The 23,407-nt window shown below is 37.8% G+C and overlaps 1 protein-coding gene across 5 annotated transcripts in view; it reads right to left on the bottom strand.

Annotated features, from left to right (window-relative positions):
- Window positions 1-2,065: 2,065 nt before the first annotated feature.
- The window catches only part of irgq1 (immunity-related GTPase family, q1), a 41,669-nt gene continuing 20,327 nt past the window's right edge, over window positions 2,066-23,407 (bottom strand). For 2 of the 5 annotated variants that reach the window (XR_008301604.1, XR_008301603.1), the window contains one exon: window positions 21,056-22,587. The gene's annotated coding sequence lies outside the window, so the exon portion shown is untranslated. Of the gene's footprint in view, window positions 6,797-6,820; window positions 8,748-21,055; window positions 22,588-23,407 lie in introns of those variants that run through there. The other 3 variants (XR_008301605.1, XR_008301602.1, XR_008301606.1) reach the window with 3 other exon arrangements.

Genomic DNA, 23,407 nt, shown 5'->3' with positions numbered 1-23,407 from the left:
GTTGCCCATCAGTTATGCAATGTAATGGATGTTTTCAGTGGTGGAATCTTGTACATCTTTCTCACAACACTAGCACAAGAGGTTTTGTGCAAACACTAAGGAATGCACTAAAACTGTTCTTGTGCAGATTTGTACACTGTCACTGAGTTGTTTTGTAAAAAATAAAATAAGTATAAATTGAATATTGTAAGTTCGTTTTCAATTGATGTAGATTATTATCCGCCACCTTCCATAGAGACATGATTAAAAAAAAGTCGCGTTTACATAGAAATAATAATAATAATAATAATAATAATAATAATAATAATAATAATAACTTTATTATTATTATTATTATTATTTGTTATATGTTGCTCAATATAATTATATATCATTTGAGCCTATATATATATATATATATATATATATATATATATATATATATATATATATATATATATATATATAGGCTCAAATGATATATAATTATATTGATATATAATTATATATATATAATTTCGATAATATAGGCATAGCTGTATCGTTTCTATTACTTGCTGTAAGCAGAAGAAGCAGGCCAAAACTGTAGTTATTATTTAATAGACACACTGGGTCGGTAGCCCAGATAACCCATTACTAGAAAACTGAAGATTAAACAGAGAAATATCTGATAGCGTGTGACCCTTAAGTCTAGTAAAGCAGTGGTGTTTGATGGATATCTGTCCATCAGAGGACAGTGTGAGTTTGGCGCAGCAGCTGGAGCACAGCCACACTGCGGATGAGCTCCTTCCGCCACACACAGGGCGCTGCTACAGGTTCCGCTAATGCGCCATGCGGACAGGGTTCAGGGTTCAGCCCAGTGGTCCACTGCTGCCCAGGACTGGAGGCTGAACTACAGACTCCTATGAAGACCGCAGAGCGGGACAGAATTTAACAGAACATTTACAAAAGCATCGACCCAGCAGTTTTTGCCCTACATATATATATATATACACTCAGTGAGTCTAACTAGGTAACTGTAATTGCTGTAATTGGCACGTTACAGCAAAACTTAATTAAAGTTTACCAACTGTTAAGATTTTTGACAATAAGAAAAAAATCACTGTGGCGCGGTCCACGCAATTAGACAAATATGGCACTCCAAAAAAGAGACAACACACTCATAAACGAAATCTCAGTTTTTCAATAAACTAGGAAAGCCACATAATTGATTTTGTATTGATTTTCACATATCAAGAATTTTGTTTATTATGATTTAGTAATAATAATAATAATAATAATAATAATGTTTAAAAGGAGGCAATAAGGCAAAAATGATTAAACTAATTAAAGCTTGCGTTATATCTTATATTTAAATAAAACAGGATCTAAACATTTTGACTGCGTATGGTAGAAGAGTATTATCTCGGTGTTAAAGTCAGATGTGTTTCTGTCGGCTGAGGGGAAGAAGCTGTGATGAGGGAAGTTGCAAAAGGCCCGTCTCTCTGTGTGAGTGACAATAGCGCGGCGCCTTCGTCTCCTGCTCATGAGCGCAGCGGCAGATGGTGCGGGTTAGAGCTGAGATGTGGAGGTACACTTGCACTGTTCACTGCGAGCTATACACTGCGAAGAGTGACATGAAACGCTCACCAACCACACACTGCTCCTTCAAATTCACCGACACAAGCTATTCTGCAGATGCCCAAACCAATTGCTCTCTTATGTTTGTATGCATGTATGTATATATGTGTGTATGAATGTTTGTATGTATGTGTGTATGCATGTATGTATATATGTGTGTATGAATGATTGTATGTATGTATGTGTGTATGAATGTTTGTATGTATGTATGTGTGTATGCATGTATGTATATATGTGTGTATGAATGATTGTATGTATGTATGTGTGTATGCATGTATGTATATATGTGTGTATATATATGTGTGTATGCATGCATGTATGTATATGTGTGTGTATGCATGTATGTATGTATATATGTGTGCATGAATGATTGTATGTATGTATGTGTGTATGCATGCATGTATGTATATATGTGTGTATGCATGTATGTATGCATGTATGTATTTAAATTTAAATACAATTTAGAGAAAACGTGAAACATTTAACACTGACTGTTTAATCATCAGCAAAACACATATCAGGTGTGAACCAAATTAAAGGAAAAACATCAAGCGTCTTAGTAAGGTATTGCTGCCAGAAGAGCTTCAGTTTGCCTTCGAATAGATACTACACATCTCTGGAACTGTTCGTCCAAAATATTCTCTCAGTTTGTGTTTTGATGATGGTGGTGGAGAGCGCTGTCTAACACACCAGTTCAATCAGGTAGAGCTCTAGTGACTGTCAGGACCACAGCATATGATTTACATCATCGTCATACTTATCAAACCATTCAGTGAACCTTCATGCCCTATGGATGGAGGAAATGTCACTCTGGAAGAGACCACTGCAATCAGGATAGAAATGTTTCATCGTAGGATAAAGTTAGACGAACAGTTAGAGTTAGTACTGGAATTCAGTGATCCACTCCTGGAAGGTGACAAATGGATCCAAATGATGCCAGCAAAATGCTCCTCACAGAACAACAGAGACCACTATTTCTGTATGTTTAATGTTTTTTTCTGACCATTTGACATAAAATACCAGTACACAACTTTCTTGATATGTCATCAGAATGTCTAAAATAAGCAGCTTGAACAGCATTAATGTATGTGAACAGTGTTAATGGTATGATTGAACATATGGTATTGCAATGTGTGTGGGTGTGTATGTGGGTGGCTGGTTGTAGGTGAGTCGCTTAGGTATCTGAATCATTTGTGCTATTGCTCAGCGCTTATTGCTCATCCTTCTTGTCTGCGTGTCCCTGTCATCTCAGCTTCTGCCCTTCTCCTACTTCTACATTTAAGATGCTGTCTATATTGTCATATATGATGTGTTCTCTTTGTGTATGCATGATGTCGGTATGTACACGTGTAAACTGCAGTGCTGGTCATCAAAACGTATTAAATGCTAATTTTTTCACTATGAATAGTGGAATTTGGACTTCTGTGGGATTTGAAGCCTCGCATACAGCATGTGCATGCAATAAAAGGCTCTAGTGTGTTCACTGTCACTACCAAAGGCTCACTCAGTAGCCCTGGGTAACAGACACCTGAGTGCCTGTGAGACAAGGCTCAGAATGAATAGCCTGTTAATAATAACGTCCGGGTAATTAAAAGTGAAAAATGTTGTGCTCGCGTGATGTTGATTTATCTGTGTGGGGCTATGGCCTTCTCTTCACACCTCCACCTCCACTTGGCTGAGAGAGAGCTGTCATTCTCTCTCTCTCTCTCTCTCTCTCTCGCTCACATGCACGTGCACACACACACATACACACACACACACACACACACACACATTCTCCCTCTTTCTCATCCTTTCTGTCATCGTTCCCAAAATTCTCCACAAGTCCCGGGTCGCAGATGGTGTGGGACACAGAATTTTCCCCATTAAATTCCTAATAATCTTTTTTGCAGTGCTGGTGGCAGAGGGGGGTGAGGCAGAGGGATTTCTCATTTTAATTAGAAGGTTTAAGGAGCTAAGCCCCTTTGAAAAGCGTGTCCTCTGAGAGGTGGGTGCAGGTGATCCTCCAAACAGAAGTTGCAACCACATCGTCAGCCAGCAACTCGTTTACATATTAGATTGGTGTCAGGTTGGCACTCGTCCTGGTTGAAAGAACGCCCCTATTTCTGAACTTGGCACATTCTCCTATTATCTTGGCATGGTGCAAGTGTTTTAGTATCAGGAGTTATGAGCTACCCAATGTATATGCTGACCGAGATCAATATGTACTCCATAACACGGAAGTGATAGGATTCTTCCTAGCACATATTTGTTTATGGATTTACTGAGAGAGGAAAAATAATCGATACATTCAAGACATGGGCCAGTTTAAATGCCATATTGTTAAAGGCCTCTTATTACAAGAAATCAAGTAAGTTCTAAGTATTGTAAAGTTGACCCACTATGATCCAATTAATCAGAGCATTGATCTCATCAACCCACAGGGCTCTTAATGTGAATTTAAAAGCCTGATATTAAATATGTAGGACCTATTCCCATTTGGACAAATTGCATGAAGTTTGTCTGTACTAGACAACGGCTAATCAGAAGCACGTTTAATGGCCATTTAAAAAGGAAATTGGACAAAAAGGTCATTTGTATTCCACGTTTAAACCAAATGGAAAAAAAACGACTGGAGGCTTCTTATAAATATCTTGTGCAGAAAAAGGTCTGCAGTGAGATTTCTCGATTTCAGTGTGCACTAGGGTCCAGCCATTACCGAAACACGTGTCTGACCTGAGGTCTTTGGCTCAATACCCTGGAAATGGTCCAGACAATTCAGCTACTGTGAAGTTCAGAGAAGCATTTAACCTTGTCAGATCAACAGTTTATCAAATATTAGCAGCATGCCAAAGAGCTCTAACTGCATCCAAAACATGATGGCTATAATGTATGGGACTCATAAGCAGTAAGATGCATGTGCAGAGTTGCTTTATTTGTGACTGTCCAGGACACCTGGTCAAAAATGCAGGCAGATGGGGTTATCAAAATCAAATCTATAATATTTAAACAGGAACAAATATATTACATTTTTAGAACATGGGAAAAAGCTAGGCAAGGAGACTAGGCATATAACCAGGCAGCACTAGTATAAATCAGCAAGACTGCAAAATACTACAGGAAACAGGAGTGTATACATATGTGTTAATGAGCACTTGAACTGAGAACAAGGGCAGGTAATAAGGAGAGGTAGTGTCAGGACAGAGTCGGAGCAGGAGGGAACCAATCAGGAGCTGAGGAGCCAGTGTTGGGTCTGTGAGGGGGGAGGCTCTGTGACAAGGGCATTTGACTTTTACTGTCACTTTCATCACCTTTGAAAGAAATTGTGAAAATTTCTCATTCACCTGGTGAAGTACTGCTTACACGAGCGCTAATTTGTTACAACCTCTAATTGTGTTAAATTGTGGCTAGAAAGAAAAAGTGCTGAAAAGTGCTGTCAGATTAAGTAGAGGTATTAATTAAGATTTGGTTTAAAATAAATAGGGAAGGTTGGGCAGGAAACGAATGGTCAGAGCATTCTGTGAGCCGCAACACATCTGATTTTCTAAAGTAGATGAACACTGTGGTTGTGGTCAGTGTTAATTCTTGTTTTGTTGTCATGAGACAACATGCGATCAGGAATTTTGAAACACAATAAAGCAGCAACTTCAGATTTTGTGTGTGATGGTCAGAAGTAAATTGAGAAGACAAACAGTTTGCCTATCAATTTAAAGAGAGAATTATTAATGTTGGTTTTATGTTAATAGATTGTTCTAGGACATTGATTTTCTTAATGATTGCTCAATATGTAATATGTGAAACGCTGAGATTTTCATATCAACCAAAGAATGAATGTGAGAAAATGAAAGAATCGTGTGCATGTGTGTGTGAGGAAGGGGGGTGAGACTGAGAGTGAAGAGGCACAGGCACAAGGACCAAATGGTCTCTTGGCATCAAACTGAATGCTGTAAATTTTTGTCACAGTATACAGTGCAGACAATTTCTAAATGCTAATCCCTTGTACATGGCAGATGCAACTCCACTGTAGGCAAAAACTAAAGCATTTTCTAAACAGAAATGCTAACCAATTTAACAGTATATCATTAAGGCTGTATGCCATTTCATAAAATGGTTTATACATTTCATATAGATCCTTATGATGATGATGATGATTATTAATATTATTATTATTATTATTAGTAGTAGTAGTAGTAGTAGTAGTTTGGGTGTGTTTTTTTCTCTATTTTTTTTTGTTTTGTTTTGAGTATGTCAGTAAAACAATTAAAGAACAATAACAACAAAATTATTATTATTATTATTATTATTATTATTATTATTAGGTTTAGTAAAAGTAGCTTGGGTGTGTTTTCTGTCTAAGAAACATTTTGTTTTGTTTCACGAGTGTCAGTAAAACAATTATAAAACAACACCAACAAAATGTATTATTATTATTATTATTATTATTATTATTATTAGTTTGGCTTGAGCGTGTTCTTTTTCTTAACGAATAGTCACAGGTTAACACCACTCTCACACACTAATTGGCTGCATTGTTGTAGTTATGTGTACACATATGTGGCATATTTTCTGCATGTGCATGTGTGTGTAGTTTTTCAGGGAGGATGAGGGGTGGATAGGAGGGAGGCAGCATCACTGAATGATAATGCCTGAATCCCCCTGCATCAACAACAGCAGGGGAAATGTTCAAGCTTTAAAGGAATTCAACCAGTTCCACGGTCCAACATGCACATCTGTTAAGGAATACCACAAAAAAGAAATCCAATGAAACTGCATTATTCCAAATTCTTCCTTCTCTGAATATAATTTCTTCATAAAAATTCCTTTTTTTTGGATTCACTAAAGCAAATAACTGTTATCATCTTTCAACTCGTGGTTGTAAAAGATTTTGCCTATGTATCCAATGGACCTCATCTTTGCCACTTAGAAGCTCTTGTGTCACATGCACCCTCTGTGCTGGGAGCTTATTTTCCAGCATGTTATTGGTAGGCATTCCAGAGAATGCTGCTCTCTAGGCACTGGATTGGATGGTTTTTCGCAGGTATTTACGGAGCAGTTTGGCTGAACTTTGCAGGTTTTTTGTTGTAGCAAAAGTGGTTGAAGACAGGAGTGGGAGTGGTTTTTGTTCTTGGGCCCACTCCAAAAAAGTGTCATGGTCGAACGTGTATCACCAGCTGGAGCCACAGCCCAACCCCTCAGTCTCTGTAGTGTCAGACGCCACCTGGAGAGGAGGAGAAGAGAGAGAGTGATGCACACACACACACTCACACACACACACACACACACACACACACACACACACACACACACCACACACACACACAAAGAAATAACAGGAGTGGCCACAGCTAAGGCTCAAACAACATGATTTCAGCTTTCGTTAGTTAGTCTGTGCTATTTTACATTGAGCTATTCCACAATGCTAATACACAGACCATCACGTAGCTCTGTTCTACGATACAGGTGAGCTAAACATATTTCATGCTTCCAGTGTCAAAGTAATGTCTGTCAAGCGTGAACATTTCTCAATTTCAGTTTGCCATACTAATAAATATCAAATGAAAAAGATCAAAAGATTCACTTGTGCAGGATTGAACTGTAAGATGCTTTTCAGAGCTCAAGTGCATTCGTTTGTCTTTTAACAACAATTTTTAGATTCTATCAAAGCCCTAAAAAAGTGTGAGAGGGTTATGAAAATGGTGAGCAATAAACAGGCAGGCAGGTGTTGATGATGCAAATGAAACAGATGACAGATGGTTAGCGGCTCCATCACTCACTGTGCGGATAATGGATAGAGGTAATCAAATTCCTCTGTGAATTTGGGACTTTCTTCAGAACTTTCCCCATACCACCATCAAACGCTCTCTGCATGGTACCAGTAGAACGATGCGCAGCATGGTCTGGGTTCTGTAAGGCTATGCCATGTTTTGCTTTGAATTACTGGGGATGTGCCACCTTCAAAGGACCCTTCAAGTTGCTCAAACCCTCTGGCATTTTACTTTTCAAATCACAGTGGATGATAAGTTAAAATGTTGGTGCCGATGTCGCCGTCGGGTCTCAACCCCTTTGATAAGTTAGAAAAAATGATAATGGGGCCATATTGCTCTAAGCAGAATGTTTCAAATTCAATTCTGTTCATCAAGAAAAACAAAACATGCATAGCCATGCACATACAAACAAATGAACACACAAATGAATGAAATTTTTCATTTTACATTTCCGTATCTTATATAGAAAATACCATAGAGCTAATTAGTGTGCCTAGAATTTAAATTGTTCAAGACACAGATGTAGCACAAAAAAAAGCTGTGAAGTTCTTTTTTGTGGAGATATGAGGTTTCAGCAGTTTTGTATTGTTTTCATTTGGTTTCATCCCAGGAAGCCTTCAGCCCTGGGGTACCCCATTATTTATACATTACATAATAATGTTTGAGATGAATTGATTCCCTTCCGTTACTAAATTCTTTAGAAGTTCATTGCTGCAGCAATGAAGCACTGCTCTCACATAAATGCTGATGACTGCATTAGTGTAGATGATATATATAGATCAACAACTTTTCAGCTGCTATACTAACCTCTTCCTCTGTAAAGATCATGAATGAATCTACGGCAAGCTGTGATGCTTTGTGAAACATAGCTCTTCAGAATATGTCGAACATATGTTGTGTTCGGCTCAAATTATCACAAGTATGCGCAGTCAGAATGAACTCAGGTTAGGCCTACGGCTGATTTCTCTATTCCAGAACAATTTTAATGAACCTCTCCAATGTGTTTGCAAATTGCTGTCACCTCTTAATTGTCCCATATGCAAAGAAACATACTCTCGTAAATTTGAGCTGACAAGAAATGATAAACCCATAGTACTTTTTCACAATTCAGTATCTGCCTTTATGCGCATATTCATATACCAAATGAAAAGGGAAAACAAACAAAAAATCTGAACTCTACTACGTATTGAGAACAAATAGAACAAATACTAAGCATAGATTTTTGTGCAAACACATGCTGCGCCAAAGAGCACACTTAAATGCCTGCACAGACAAATGTGTGTACTGGTGTGTGTGAAGGGGTGGGGTTGTACGGCTTGATTGTCAGTAATGCTGGTATCCTCCGGCGCTGTGTGCCAGGCTGCCAGTCTGTGCCGTTACACCTTGCTGCCTTTTAAGATTGCCCTGCGGAGACAGTGAGAGAATGGAGAGAGCGGCAATTTCTACACGCCACAGTCTGCCGGCCCCGGAGAGCCGTGAGTCAGGGACCACTGCCAGCTCTATACCCAGGAGAGTGTGGAGGGGGTAGGGGCATGAAGCACAGGCACAGCCCATGAGCAGGCAACACAGGCACACCAAGAGAAGGCCAAAGAAGAATCTCTGGAGCTCCTTACACCAATATCTTATTATGATAAATGTATTTTAACTGTGTAGTGCCATATATAGAGACAGACTAAAAGAGAGGCAGAGGTCTATTTCAGATGATACATGAAGATAAGCACATTCATATGTGTGTGCCCTATTTTCTTTAGTTTTCATTTTCATCTACAAAAGGCGGTGGATGGCAGAATGTAAATGAGATGGTTATTACACCAACGTTCATCAAGCTGAGCTGGAGAGACTTGAATAGCTTGATGAATATGCATGCAAATTTGTTAATTAAGTTAATTATTCTGCTGAAAATTCATTTGTCTTCCAAGGACTTTCTTGCAATGATTTTAACATGTTTCCATCATTAGTCATACTCCATGCTATTTAAAATCACTCTGGTCCACTTCCTAAAAGTTTGCCTACAAGTAGAATGTAGTTCAGAAAGAGAATATAAAAGAAGAGAAAACAAGTAAAAATGGAATTAGAAAAAATAGGATTCCTGTTATAATGAAAGCAGTCAAGAAACATTGTAAAATTATCAAAAGGAATTTGACATTTGTCATATCATTCAAACATAGCTGTTATAGGATAAATTAATTTCACTAGTGTAAAAAGACGGTTAAATGAGAATCTTTGACATCCATGTCAATGCAAGTTTACTAAATAATAATAAATAAAATATGTCTTTTGCTAATCTCAAGTATACATGTGTAACAAAAAAAAAGTGATTGCAGGAGTTGGTATCATAGGATGAATTTGAATGCATACAAATTTTGGTGTGTAGAAATATGTACAACCTGTGCATTAAATAATTAAAGCAAATAGTTATAAATGGTACAAGACATAAGCAATAATGGAAAAAAGTTCTTCTGCATAGTTCAAAATTATTCAGGCTGTACTCTTAAATAACTAATACCCATCCCAGATATTGTTGGGGAAAAAGTAGACTAGTGGAGCACTAGACATGACATTATGGAAGAAAGTCTTCTTGGCAATCAAATAGTTGTTAAATTTAAATGAGATTCAAAATCAGATATTTGCACATGATATTTAGACTATTTGAAGTTGGATAAAGATGTGGTATATGGTAACATGACAGTGTGTTCCAAGAAATTACCATATTGTATATACAATCATTCTTGTCTGTCAGTGATTTTTATTTGCTTGGTAAGAAAAACGCATTATACCAAGTTTTATTCACTCGCTAAACCTCTTTTTATATCAACTAAGCTGTTAAACTTTGTTTTTCTATATAAAACTCCGACAGTGTCTATTTAATCATTCACTTCTTGAAGATGTAACCTCTGCAACTGATGATAGTTTGTGCCACTGCAGTTTTGCACATCTGTTTTTCAGCACATCTGTTTTTCAGAGAACATTTAAAGAGCAATTAATGGGTGAGATAAACAATTTTTTTTTTCCTATTACTAAATTACAGTGGTCAGCTCATACATAATGAACCACATACTCACAGCACAAACACAAAATTAAAAGCATGCAAACAATTATCAAATACAAACGCACTTCAAAAAGCATTAATACAAATTCATCCGACATAAGGGAGACAGTATGAAACAGACATGAAAGTTAATCAAGTTAATGCTAATTTAATCACACTAACATTTACACAGTGGACTCCACAATGTAGACATAGGCTACATACTGAAAGTGTTTGCTATAGAGACAGAGAAGAGTTAGAGGCAATAGAGTATAATGCAAATTCACCATCCATGAACTAAACTTCTACAACACAGATGAAGTCCTAATTATTGAACCATCTCTTTAACTATATTCTCGGATTACATTGTAATCATCTTCAGTAACCTCTTTATCATGATCACGGTCACGGAGGATCTCGAGTTTATCCCTGGAAGAATGAGCATGAGGTGGGAAAACACCCTGGATAGGGTGTTATAGCATCACACTGCACCATGCACACACATTCACACAGTGATTTGTGCCTACAGGCAATTTAGGGTAGCTAGTCCGTCTACATGGGGGGTAAGAGGAAACCAAAGAACTCAGAGAAAACCCACACAGACACAGGGAGAACATGCAAAAATCCACACAGACAGGGGACCTTAGCGCTGTGTGGCAACAACGCTACCAGTTGTGCCACTTGTGCTGCTGGATTATAAATCATTCTGTTTCAACAAATAGTAAAGATGTGCAGCGGGTATAACTCAGAAATTGTTTTGGACACACCATCCTCCATATGCTTTTTGGAGCACATCTCAGGTCATCTTAACCAACCAACATGTCAACTCATCTGTAAATGATTTCCAAATGGTCTTATTTTTCCTGGTGTCCCTTAAAAACCTCTGTAAGAAAGGTTTTCAGGTTTTCACACAAAGATGTCATTCTTCTCCTTGAGATCTCTTTACTTATACTCACCATCCACTTTATTAGGAACACTTGTACATTCATGCATTTATCTAATCAGCCAATCACATAGCAACAGCACAATGCAAAAAAAAAAAATGCTGATACAGGTCAAGAGCTTCAGTTACTATTCACCAGAAGGTATTCTGGTATTGGTACCAGAAGGGCTGGTTTGAATATTTCAGAAACTGTTGATCTCCTGGGAATTTCACACACAATAGTCACTAGAGTTTGCACAGAATGGTGTGAAAAACAAAAAACACTGAGTGAAGGAAAATGTGGGTGGAAATGCCTTGGTGATAAGAGAGGTCAGAGGAAAATGGCCAGATTGGTTTGAGCTGCCAAGAAGGATATAGTAATGCAAATAATCACTTTTAACAACTGTGGTGAGCAGAAAAGCATCTCAGCACACACATAACATCGAACCTTGAGGTGGATGGGCTACAAAAGCAGAAGACCACACTGGTTTCCATTCCTGTCAGCCAAGAACAAGAATCTAAGGCTATCATGGGCACAGACTCACCCAAACTGGACAGTTGAAGATTAGGAAAAAAAATTCAAATGGTCTTTTTCCAGTTTTCAACTGTCCAGTTTCAGTGAGTCTGTGCCCATGATAGCTTGTTCTTGGCTGCCAGTGGAACCTGATGTGGTCTTCTGCTTTTGTAGCCCATCCACCTCAAGGTTTGATGTGTTGTGCATTCTGAGATGCTTTTCTGTGCACCATGATTGCTAAGGGTGCTTATTGGAGTTACTATAGACTTCCTGTCAGTTCAGACCAGTCTGGTCATTCTACTCTGATCTCTCTCATCAACAGGGTGTTAAGGCCTGCAGAGCCTCCACACACGGGAGGTTTTCCCAATCTGATGTTTGATGTGAACATTAACAGAAGGTTTTTTACCTGTATCTGCATGATTTTATGCATTGTGCTGCAGCAACATGATTGGCTGATTGGATAACTGCATGACTGTGTAGGTGTACCAGTGTTCCTAAAAAAGTGGACGGTAAGTGTATATTAGCCATGCATATTGAACACTCCTTTCTTTGGATCTAACATCTAACACTTCACAAACAAATCTTAGCAGGGGAATGATGGTTTAAAGTTCTGTGTTGTCCTACATCAAAAAAAAAAAAAAAAGTAGTTATCGTTGTACTTGTAGTAATTGTATTCTACAGCATCAAGGTTATGTTTAATTACATTTTATTCAAGAATTGCCTGGACCTGGCACCCATTGGTCCTGATCATACTTGGTATTAACATCCATCTCGGGTGGTCCAATCACCCGAGTGGCTAGATATTCACACCTTTCATTTTCCAATTTAATTAGGAAATGCCACTTTGTTATATATAACACTTATAAACTATACCATATAAACATTTGGTTTGAGTTTTCTTTTGGTATTGGATAGGATTTTTGGGTTTGGTTTTGAAGTGACATTGGGTTGCTTTGGTGAGACACATTAAATCACCAGGCATCTCGGTTGTCCACTTGTGATCGGATCATTTGAGAAAGATGTCAATATCAAGTCTGAACAGGGCTAATGATCAAATGACTAGACGCATTTGACCCATTCAGACCTGTTCTTAGCATTGTTCACTTGTGATCCAATCACCCTAGATGGATGTTAATACCAAGTGTGAACAGGGCTGGTAAGGCATCACGTGCCAGCTTTATTGTGAGTGTTGGGTAATTATGTGTGCAACATCCTCACTTCCTTTGGCTTTCTGAAATCTTACTGTACAATACTACGTCCTCCCTGGCTATACATAAGCATTCCATGAGTAAAGCACTGTGGCTCAGGAACCCTTTGTAGTAACTCAGGAGCATACAGTCTAGAATCTCTGGCACTTTTCATTAAAACTAGCAAAAGGAATTTAAAATGATTGACATATGCACTGAGATATTTTTGGCATACACATGGGGAGGTTATCATTGTATTTTACAACAATATATATTCAAACATAAAAGGTTTTCTTAAATAGTGCAATCCATTTTGCAAAACGCAAGTTTGCCAAAATTATTACCACAATTTGGAGATGTTTCCCCCTGGAGAGAATGACAGCACTAAGCCTCTTCTTGTGATGTCTAAAACAGTTGAAGAAGGGATCATATAGGGATCTTGGACCCACTCGTACATGCAGAAAGCCCCATTCAAGCCCATTTATTCTTAGTTTTGTGCACATGGACTTCCCTCTTCAATTCAGGCCACAGACTTTCAATAGAGTTCAATCCCAAGAGTGAGATGGTTATGGTTAATTGTGTGTGCTGCAACCATTTCTGTGTTGATTTGGATGTATATTTTGAATCAGCCAAGTCTTATCTTCTTGGAAGAGAAACCCATGTTTGGGCTAAAATATTGTGATACTTAAAACAATTACGATGCCATCAATATTCACAATAGCCTATACAACCAGCTGCAAAACAGATGGAAAGCATCAATGGTCCACCATTGTATTTTAAAGTAGTTATAGCTTTTACTTCTTCAGTCATGTTCTGCCAATCTTGCTGATGGTGTGCATAGAAAAAAATTTAATTGTAATTGTAGTGTCAGTAGTGAGGTTCAGAAGCTGCAGAAGGTGCCGTCTATAAAAGTTTATTTTGAAAATGTTCAACCCCAAGAATCAATCAAACTCAACCAAACTGCAAATGCTGGGCTCTTTTTTCCTCCCTCACTGTACACTTCATTTTTACCGACTATCCTGGTAACTTATATTTTTTTCTATTTATCCATTGGTAAACCTGTTCATTTTCCATCTTTGTATCTATTGCCAAGGTCATTTTCCATCTGTCTCTTTTATATTTGACAGGTCTTTCATTTTCCCCATGGTGATGAATGAAGGGATTTTGAAGAAGGGATTTTGAAGAAGAGATGTCTACAACCTCATATTCAGTCAATTAAAAAAACAATTAAAAAAAATAATGGATGAAAATTTTTATTAATATTTCTTAATAATTTTTTTTTAGGAATTTTTCAAATTTTTGTTCAATCATTATAAATATTTCATTAATTTTGAAGTGATATCTTGAACATTTCCTATGCTTAACTGAAGATGCAGATGCCACTGCAACATCTTCCCAATGTAACAGCACAGTCCATTTTATGTGTGAACAGAAACAAATAAGTCCCTTGGAATCTTTTTACATTTTCATTTTGAGATAAACTTGAGCATTCCTAATTAATATTAACATTAATTAATTAATATTAGCAACATCTGTATTATTTGCAGTTGGCTTTCTATTGACTCCAAGGTGGATATGATATAGATAATGGATAGAGGTCCAGCTGTGGCTGTCTCAGACAATCATATCCCTGAGGTTTTGAAACACTTGATTTGCCAACATACAGATCTAATACGTTTTGCTTTTCACATAGACTTGAGTGTTACACCAAGAGGTGGTGACCTTTTCTCAAGTGTAAGCTTTAATTGGACCGCTGAAGTCTTCGATTTGCAATTTCTCAAATGGTAGTCAAATTCATCAAGTGCAAAGTGCTGAAAATGCAAGGTGCAGATGAGCCTGAATCAAGTTCACTTTTAATGTTTGGCCAACACCTTGTTGGTGTAAAGCACAATGCTTGACTACTTGAGCATTTCACACCATTGATTTCCTCACTAGCTAAGCTCATTCTCATCACCAGTACTTCTTTTAATCTTCTATAATCTCCTCTTTTGACTTTGACCTTGGAGACTATTTGTTTGTACTAAACTGCAGGCTCTCTGAGTGTGAATCTAATTTAAGTATGTGACACTCCCAACAAGTTTGAGCTGGCCAGAAAATTTCCGGTCTGAGCACAGTTGCAAGTTTGTTGTCACTCATATTTATTCCTGACTATAGCTCAGTTGCATTTTTAGTGCCATGTTAGACTGAGATACCATTTTCAGTAGCCCTTTTAAATGTCAGATCAGCCTTCATTCTTTTGAGCAGCACACAGAGACACATTTACACAGGCAGTCTAGAATAATCTATAAGGGACTTAGGCATGCATATTCATTCCAGCATTGATAGTGTTCCAGTACACAATGCTGAACCCAACAGCTGATAAACTAGATGATGCATGATTATATATGCCAAATAACTTGTTGATGAAGACCATCCTTTGCCAGCAGACATCCCAGTGGCCATGCAAATGAAAAGGTAAATCATAAATAATGGTGAATTGGAATCCTGTTTAAAATATTCTCATTATGGGAATCAAAAAAGGCAACCCACATACAGTTACTGGGTGTATAAATTGTATGGCCTGGATGCCTGTTACCTTGTGAAAATGCTTATTCTTTTAAAAATTGTGAAGAAAACTAATAAGGCTCATAAAACTCATAAAAAATGATAAAAGCTTACATTATAAGAGAAGAATGATATTACATCATCTCTTCAAGAGTATAGGCAGAAGTTCTTTTTTTTTTTTAACCCCATTTTTCTTCCAATTTGAGGTGTTGCCAATTCCCACCCACTAGCTATTCTTACTCATCACACAACAATGACCAACCAGGGAGGATGAAGGCAAGCACATGCTTTCAAACAGCTTCTCATGCAACTTCACAGGTCTGCAAGACACACTCGGAGGGAAGCACTCGTTGCTCTCTTCCACATACATACAGGAGGTCAGAGGTTCCCATGATTGGCTAGTGCTGCTCTGTGACAGAGGAGAGAGTAATGCCATCCTCCCCACTGACAGAGCAGGACCAGTTCTGTTCTCTTGGTCACATGACCACGGATGCCTGTGGCATTGTCAAAATTACAATCTCCCGATAAGAGTATGAACACTTTTTTGTTATGCCATTTAGGAGCAAACAAAAAAAAATAGTTTCTATCTTGAAATCATTCTATTATTTTAAAATTGCTCTTAGTTTCCAGTTACTGAATATTTGCTTTTCATCATTTCCTGTATCCCAGAGTTAAAAATATGAGATTGCATACACATAAAACCACTCTGTCATCCATCCCTGTGCTTTCAGTTCAAAGGAGATAGTGAGTTGGTTGCTGACCTGCAAAAGTCAAGTGACACAACATAACAAGTTGAACTTGATGCCAGTGGTGTCATTTGGGATGCCTCTGTCACAAATCTATTCCTTCTTGCTACTAGTTTGTATTTCAGCAATACCTTTAAAATATACTTCAAACAAAAAGGAAGCTATTGAAGAAAAAACCTCAGACATTTGACCTTTCTTTGACCTTGACCCTGTTTGGATCAGTTCCAAAATCTAATCAGTTCATCTGCTGGTTACAAACATATTTTCCTATAAATCCTACAAACGTTCAACCACTCGCTCTTTCAAAAAAAACACTATGATGGATACCACCATCCAGGTTCCACTCTTGTCATCCAAGAAGAAGAATCTGAGACTATCATGAGCACAGACTCACTGAAGCTGGACAGTTGAAGACTGGAAATGACCAGGTGTTTTTTTTTTTCCCCTAATCTTCAACTGCCTGTTTGGGTGAGTCTGTGCCCATGATAGCCTCAGATTCATGTTTTTGGCTGACAGGAGCGGTACCCAAAGTGGTCTTAAGCTGTTGTAGCCCATCCACCTCAAGGTTCAATGTCTCGTGCATGCTGAGATGCTTTTCTGCTCACCATGGTTGTAAAGAGTGATAATATGAGTATCCTTCCTGGCAGCTCAAACCAATCTGGCCGTTTTCCTCTGACCTCTCTTATCAGCAAGGCATTTCCACCCAAGAACTGTCACTCACTCAGTGTTTTTTGTTTTTCGCACATTCTGTGTAAACTCTAGAGACTGTTGTGTGTGAAAATTCCAGGAGATCAGCAGTTTCTAAAATACTCAAACCAGCCCATCTGGCACCAATAACCATGCCACAATCAAAGTCACAGATATCACACTTTTTGATGTTTGACATTCGGATGTTTGATTTGAACATTACCTGAAGCGGTTGACCTGTATCTGATTTTATGCATTGCACTACTGCCACATGATTGGCTGATTAGAAAACTGCATGAATGTGCAGTTGTACAGGTGTTCCTAATAAAGTGGATGGTGAGTGTAGCATACAGGCATTGCCTGTATGAAAGAAGAAGACACCTTTCTGATAGTACCAAGTACTTTGAAGGTCTAAATAAAAATTTAAGAAGTAAAAAGTCCATTTTTTCTGGGAAACGTAACTAAGTAAGAGTACAAGCATTCAAATTCAAATAATTCTCAAGTAAAGTATAAACACACCAAACTAATACTTAAGCATAGTAACGAAGTACAACTACTTATGTATTATCCACTCCCGTTTCTGAACAACACAGATGAGGTCATCTTCAAATATGCATAAGATCGCATACTAGATCTTCACCTGCCAAGCCCACTCCTCTCAGACAAGTGTCACTTGAGAACGAACTTCTTTCAATTCAGAACCTATTTCATCAGTCACTGCTCTGGAATATCACTCCAGTGCAATCAGTTACACCCTAGTCAATAAAGCCAATGTCTGAAACCGAAGCATCAGATCTGCCTGCCCACCTCTATAATGATTGGCCAGTAGAAACGTGTGAAGGAATGGAGGGTGGGAACTGGTGGGAGCTTTGACTCTGTCTCACACCCTATGCTCAAACATGTTTAAAACGGTCTTATCACAGCAGTGTTGGGTCATAGCAAATGTGGTAGTTTAACTGCATTTCTCATAGTATGGTGGAACTCAGGGTTTATTTATGCATACTACTGTAACCCTTTTTTAAAATATGATTTCTTAATGAAGCCTATTTTTGCCAAACCTTAGGATATAAGCAGATAACCATTTAGAGGAATTCTTCCCATACTGATAGTAGGAAGAATTAACGGCATTAAGATAGTGACATATATATATATATATATATATATAAAATTATATATATATAATCTTATATATATATATATATATATATATATATATATATATATATATATATATATATATATATATATATATACACACACATATATATATATATTAGCCTGCTGGATCACCCATTATCCAGAACTATTTCAAACAATTAAAAAGTATTATTAGGTATTTTGTTTGATACTTCTAAAATACCCAGATTTTCACATTCACTTTCTTGGCTGCTCATTGATTGTTAACAAACTTCACACACTGAACATTTGCACACACAAAAAATCATCAATTTATGACTGCTGACATGTACATGCTAATGTACCCCAGCGATGCCTTCCAGCAGCACTACAAGATGCAGCTTTCCCGGAGCGTTAGTGATCTTTATATTGATGGTTTCCTTGAATGTTTCTAGCAACTTCAAATTAATCAAAATTGTTCACAATTTTATTGTATTCAGAAAATAGAAATTGTAACCAAACAGCATCTCCAGGCCAATAAGATTCTATTCACCAGCCATTTTCATGTACTTTATGAAGTTAATGTATGGTCCAACTGTTACAAGTATGTATGGCAAGAACATACAATGATAATTTGGAAGATACTATTAAATGTATTAAGACACATTTAGAGAAATGTTTAAAACAGTACATTAGACTTCACTCCAATGGGATTACATTGTAACTCACTGTCAGACCCTCAGACACTTCCACCTCTACTCGAACCTATCAGCATTCAACATCATGTCTAATTATCACTCACACCTGCTTCCACTTACGGACTCATTTACCTCTGAGCATGTATACGTCATGTTTCTCAATGTTACCTTGTCAAGTTTTTCCATTACCTGATGCATTTCTATGGACTACTTGTTTGTTTGTTTGTTTGTTTGTTGGATAGTTTTTGCCTGCCCCTCTCATTTTGTATATTTCATTACACCATCACGGACAGAGTGTACAATAAAACACACCAATTTTGGATGTACTCAAACTTCCTTTGGAAATCTGTTTTTAATTTCCTTTTATGTATGAGTGTTTGATAGAGATGGGTAGATATTCTGACATGTGACCAGATACAGTATCTCGGGTATTAGGATATGCGAACTGAATACAACCTAAGTAGCAACACATTGGAAAATTTTATTTTATCAATATTCTAAGGTTGAAATCCGTTTTGTTCCTTATATAACAATACAAGCCCAGTCAAACATTCTTTTAAAAAATGGACCTTCAGTCCAGCTTTAACAGAGTGACACTGGTTCATTGGTACAGTGCCATCTGCTGGGGAGAAAACAGGATTTTGAATCCTTCTGCCATTGATTTCTTCGTATCAGTCAGTCTAAGAATGCAGTGACTGAAGTTACCTATATCAATGTCATCAAGTAAGTAGCAGCGCAAATAATTAACTCATTACGATTGTTTCATCAAAAAACTTCTTTCCTTCTTGTTTTGCCTGCAATGGCCCTGAAAACTGTTCCTCATTATGGAAGCCAAGTTGAGGCCAAACTGCCAGTTTCTTGTATCAATTAAGTAGGCATTTCTTTTTTCTAATTTTCTAACAATTCTTAATACTGTTTGTGGAAGACAGAACTTTCAAAATAAAATTGTTCAGAAACAATTCTAAGTAGATTCTCTTAATTAAGATAAAATAGTTGTTTTCCCCCGTGAATGTACATTCATGTTTTTTGCTATTATGTACCATTATTTTTCACCAGTGTCTCAGGTTACATTATTAGGAAGCTCAATGTGTTACTCTGTAGCCCAGTGTCATATATTTCAGTCAGCTGTAAGCAGGAAATCTCACAGAAGGCCTGGGGTGCAGTCCACATTCCAATTCATCCCAAAGATGGGATTAATCCCAACAAATGGGGTTGAGGTCAGGGCAGGATATTCACATTCTTCCACATCAACCTTGGCAAAACATGTCTTTATCGACCTTACTTTGTGCACAGGGCCATTTTCAGGGTGGGACAAATTTGGGCCTCTTAGTTCCAGTCAATCAAAATCATAATATTACACTCATACAAATACATTCCAGACAATTATGTGCTTCCATCTTTGTGACAACAATTTCAGACCTTAACAGTTTGAGGCCTCCAAATGGGTGTGGTGGTCAGGTTTACTTTTGGCCATATAGTGTATCTGATTTACAATTCACATTTCGTATTATATTTTATTATACATTATATTTCATATGAATATATTCAAACAAAGCGAAGTCCCACCCATATGTCGGACCTCGCTTTGTACACAGAGGCATTGTCATGCTTGAACATGTTTGAGCCTCTTCGTTCCAGTGGAGGGAAATTGTAACACTACAGCATACAAAGCCATCCTATACAAGTGTGTGCTTCCAATTTTGTTTCAACAGTTTGAGGAATACTCACATATGGGTGTGATGGTCAGGAGTCCACAAACTTTTGGCCATATAGAGTATGTAAGCTCTCATTAAATTGTATACATTTATCAATAAAAGCCAACACACTGAGAAAGTGTTGTCTCCAGCAAAATAGTCTTTCTAGTAAAGGAAAATGTATCTGTACATGGCTCGCTCAATTAATTCATTAATTAATTGTTAAATTAATTAATTTATTTTCTCTATTTATTTATCCTGGTGGGATCCCGGTCTCACACATTTTATGCTTGAACTATATTTATAACTGTTTTTACAAAACATACACTTTGTACACATGTATTTTTAGTACAGTTAAAACACACAGCTATCAATTTATTTGGTCATACTTTTTATTCTTGAATGAAAATTATAGAGAGACATAGTTTCCCCACGGTAATTCTCCAGAGACTCCTAAAAAAGACTCGGAACTCAATGTAAAATCAACACAGACAGCAGGACACTTTCATAGCTCCGTATGCAGCTCAGGGAAGCACTTTTCTCTTTCTGGTATTGTTCTGGAGGTGTGCATGTGAATGTTTTTTTTTTTTTTTTTTAAATCCCAGTCCTTTCCCACAGAACACTTGACCAGTCAACACTTCCATGGGAAATTTTGACCAATCACACCCCCTCACACAGCAGAAGCCAATCCTACACAAATTTTGACTAATCGCACCTGATCCTGAAGGAATTTTGATCAATCCTGCCCACGTCTGCTCAGTTCTACAGTTATTATTTTTTGTTTGACCAATCCTTTGGTTTCTACAGAAAGATTAACCATTCACACCCTCTCCCACAGCAAGGTTAACCAATCCTTCCCATTTCTACAGAACCTTTGACCATTCACACCCTCTCCCACAGCAAGTTTGACCAATTGGACCTGCTCCTGAAGGAATTCTGACCAGTCCTGCTCACTCACACAGACACTTGTACCTGTCTTTGTCAGAGGTACACCTTTTAGTGTGTATTTTTACCTGGAAAAGTGCATGTAGTGTACCTTTAAAGTATTACTCTAAAACTTAAAGGTACAAGAGTGGTTACTAAAAGATCCAACTATGTACTTTAAATCTTTTTAAAAGTACACTACACATTACCATGTGAAAGAAACACACTAAAATATGAAAAACATACCCTTCAGGGTTTCAGTCCAGTAACAAGGAAAGTTACAGCTTTTTTTTTTTTCCTGAGAGTGTATCCTACTGGTGTACCCCATGATTTTTTACTTGGGTCTTGTGGGACCTGATTTACTATGCACATCTATATGCCACACAGCGTATATACACTCATAAGCCACTTTATTAGGAACAACTGCTCATTCATGCAGTTATCCAATCAGCCAATCATGTGGCAGCGGTGCATGCATAAAATCAGGCAGATACAGGTCAAGAGCTTCAGTTAATGCTCACATCAAACATCACAACAGGGAAAAAAATATGATCTCAGTGACTTTTGTCTGTGACATGGTTGCTAGTGCCAGATGGGCTGGTTTGCGTGTTTCAGAAACCGCTGATCTCCTGAGATTTTCTCTTGAGTTTACACAGAATGGTTTGGGAAGGAGGGGGGGAGAAAACATCCAGTGAGCGGCAGTTCTGTGGGCATAAGCACCTTGTTGATGAGAGAGGTCAGAGGAGAATGGCCAAACTCACCTCTTTACAATCCAGGGACCCAGCCTGCCTTGTGTCAACAGTACAGTCTGGTGGTGGTGGTGTAATGTTGTGGGGAATGTTTCTTTCAAATGGATAATAAATAGAGCTAAACTACAAAATAAGCAAATATGCTTAATATTCATAGGTTTATTTAACATAGATCTGAGAATATTAATTACTTTGCTAAATCAATATTGAAATAATGGAGCCAAACAGCACAATGTTTAAGGACACATAAACAGACTGTGATGGTGGTGCTGCCGTCCACGCTTCAGGGCAGGTGCATGATGCAGGACTCACAAGGGCCTCGTTGGACTACTGTCTATCTGGCTGAGTGGAAGCGCATGGCTGTAAATCATTCCCAGTCTCTCTGAAGCACCTGTCAGTGTAGTGGAGTTGCTCAGCAGGGGGGCCTTCCACTCACTCCACACACACATGCACACACACCTTGTAAGAGACTGGATGCAACATACACTGATGTAAATGGGCCGAATACAGCATGCACTCATGTATGGAGCGTATCAAATTCAAGGCAGTTTTATGAGTGATTGTGAATAACGTTGTCAGTTTATAACAAGGCATGATGTTACATCCATTTATTATGGGCATAGCAGCCTGTGTTATAAAACTCACCAGAATTATTCTATCCTTTCTTATCTCACATTGTCACATGACAAAAAATGATATGTATGGAGAGTAAATTATATTCATGGTGCTATATAGAAAATGTACAGTGATTCTGATGATACCTCTGAAAATAATTTATTTAGCAAGACAGCATGAAGATTAATACAGTCTTACTAAAATATCCTACTGAATTCATTAATCTATTACTCATGAATGCTCATTACAAACTGAGCTATTAAATACTTTTCATTGTGCAATGCTAATCAGCTAACAGAATTACTCTGTGTGCCCACTATATCCACAAGCTTGAGGGCCCAGCATATAAATGTGAGTGTGAGACACAATTACACATGTTTGTCATGTATTACCAATTAACCCAATAGAAGTATGAGCTGCACAAAAACCTGGAGTACATGGCTGCGTGTCAACTTTTACATGCATATGGTACAAAGACACTTGAAGGATCCTTTTCTCCACCTCTCATCTCTAAAAACGGAACGCTCAAAGGAACATATTGCAACAGAACCAGACCCTGCCTTTCTCTGGCAGCGGCCAACACTCTGAGCATGGGCCAATGAAAACACATAGTCCCCCGTCTCCACTTTTAATTGGGATA

This window comes from Pangasianodon hypophthalmus, chromosome 1 (assembly GCF_027358585.1).
Source record: "Pangasianodon hypophthalmus isolate fPanHyp1 chromosome 1, fPanHyp1.pri, whole genome shotgun sequence".
Taxonomy (NCBI): domain Eukaryota; kingdom Metazoa; phylum Chordata; class Actinopteri; order Siluriformes; family Pangasiidae; genus Pangasianodon; species Pangasianodon hypophthalmus.
The sequence above is the reverse complement of the archived record's forward strand: the minus strand, read 5'-3'. Positions and strand labels throughout refer to the sequence as shown.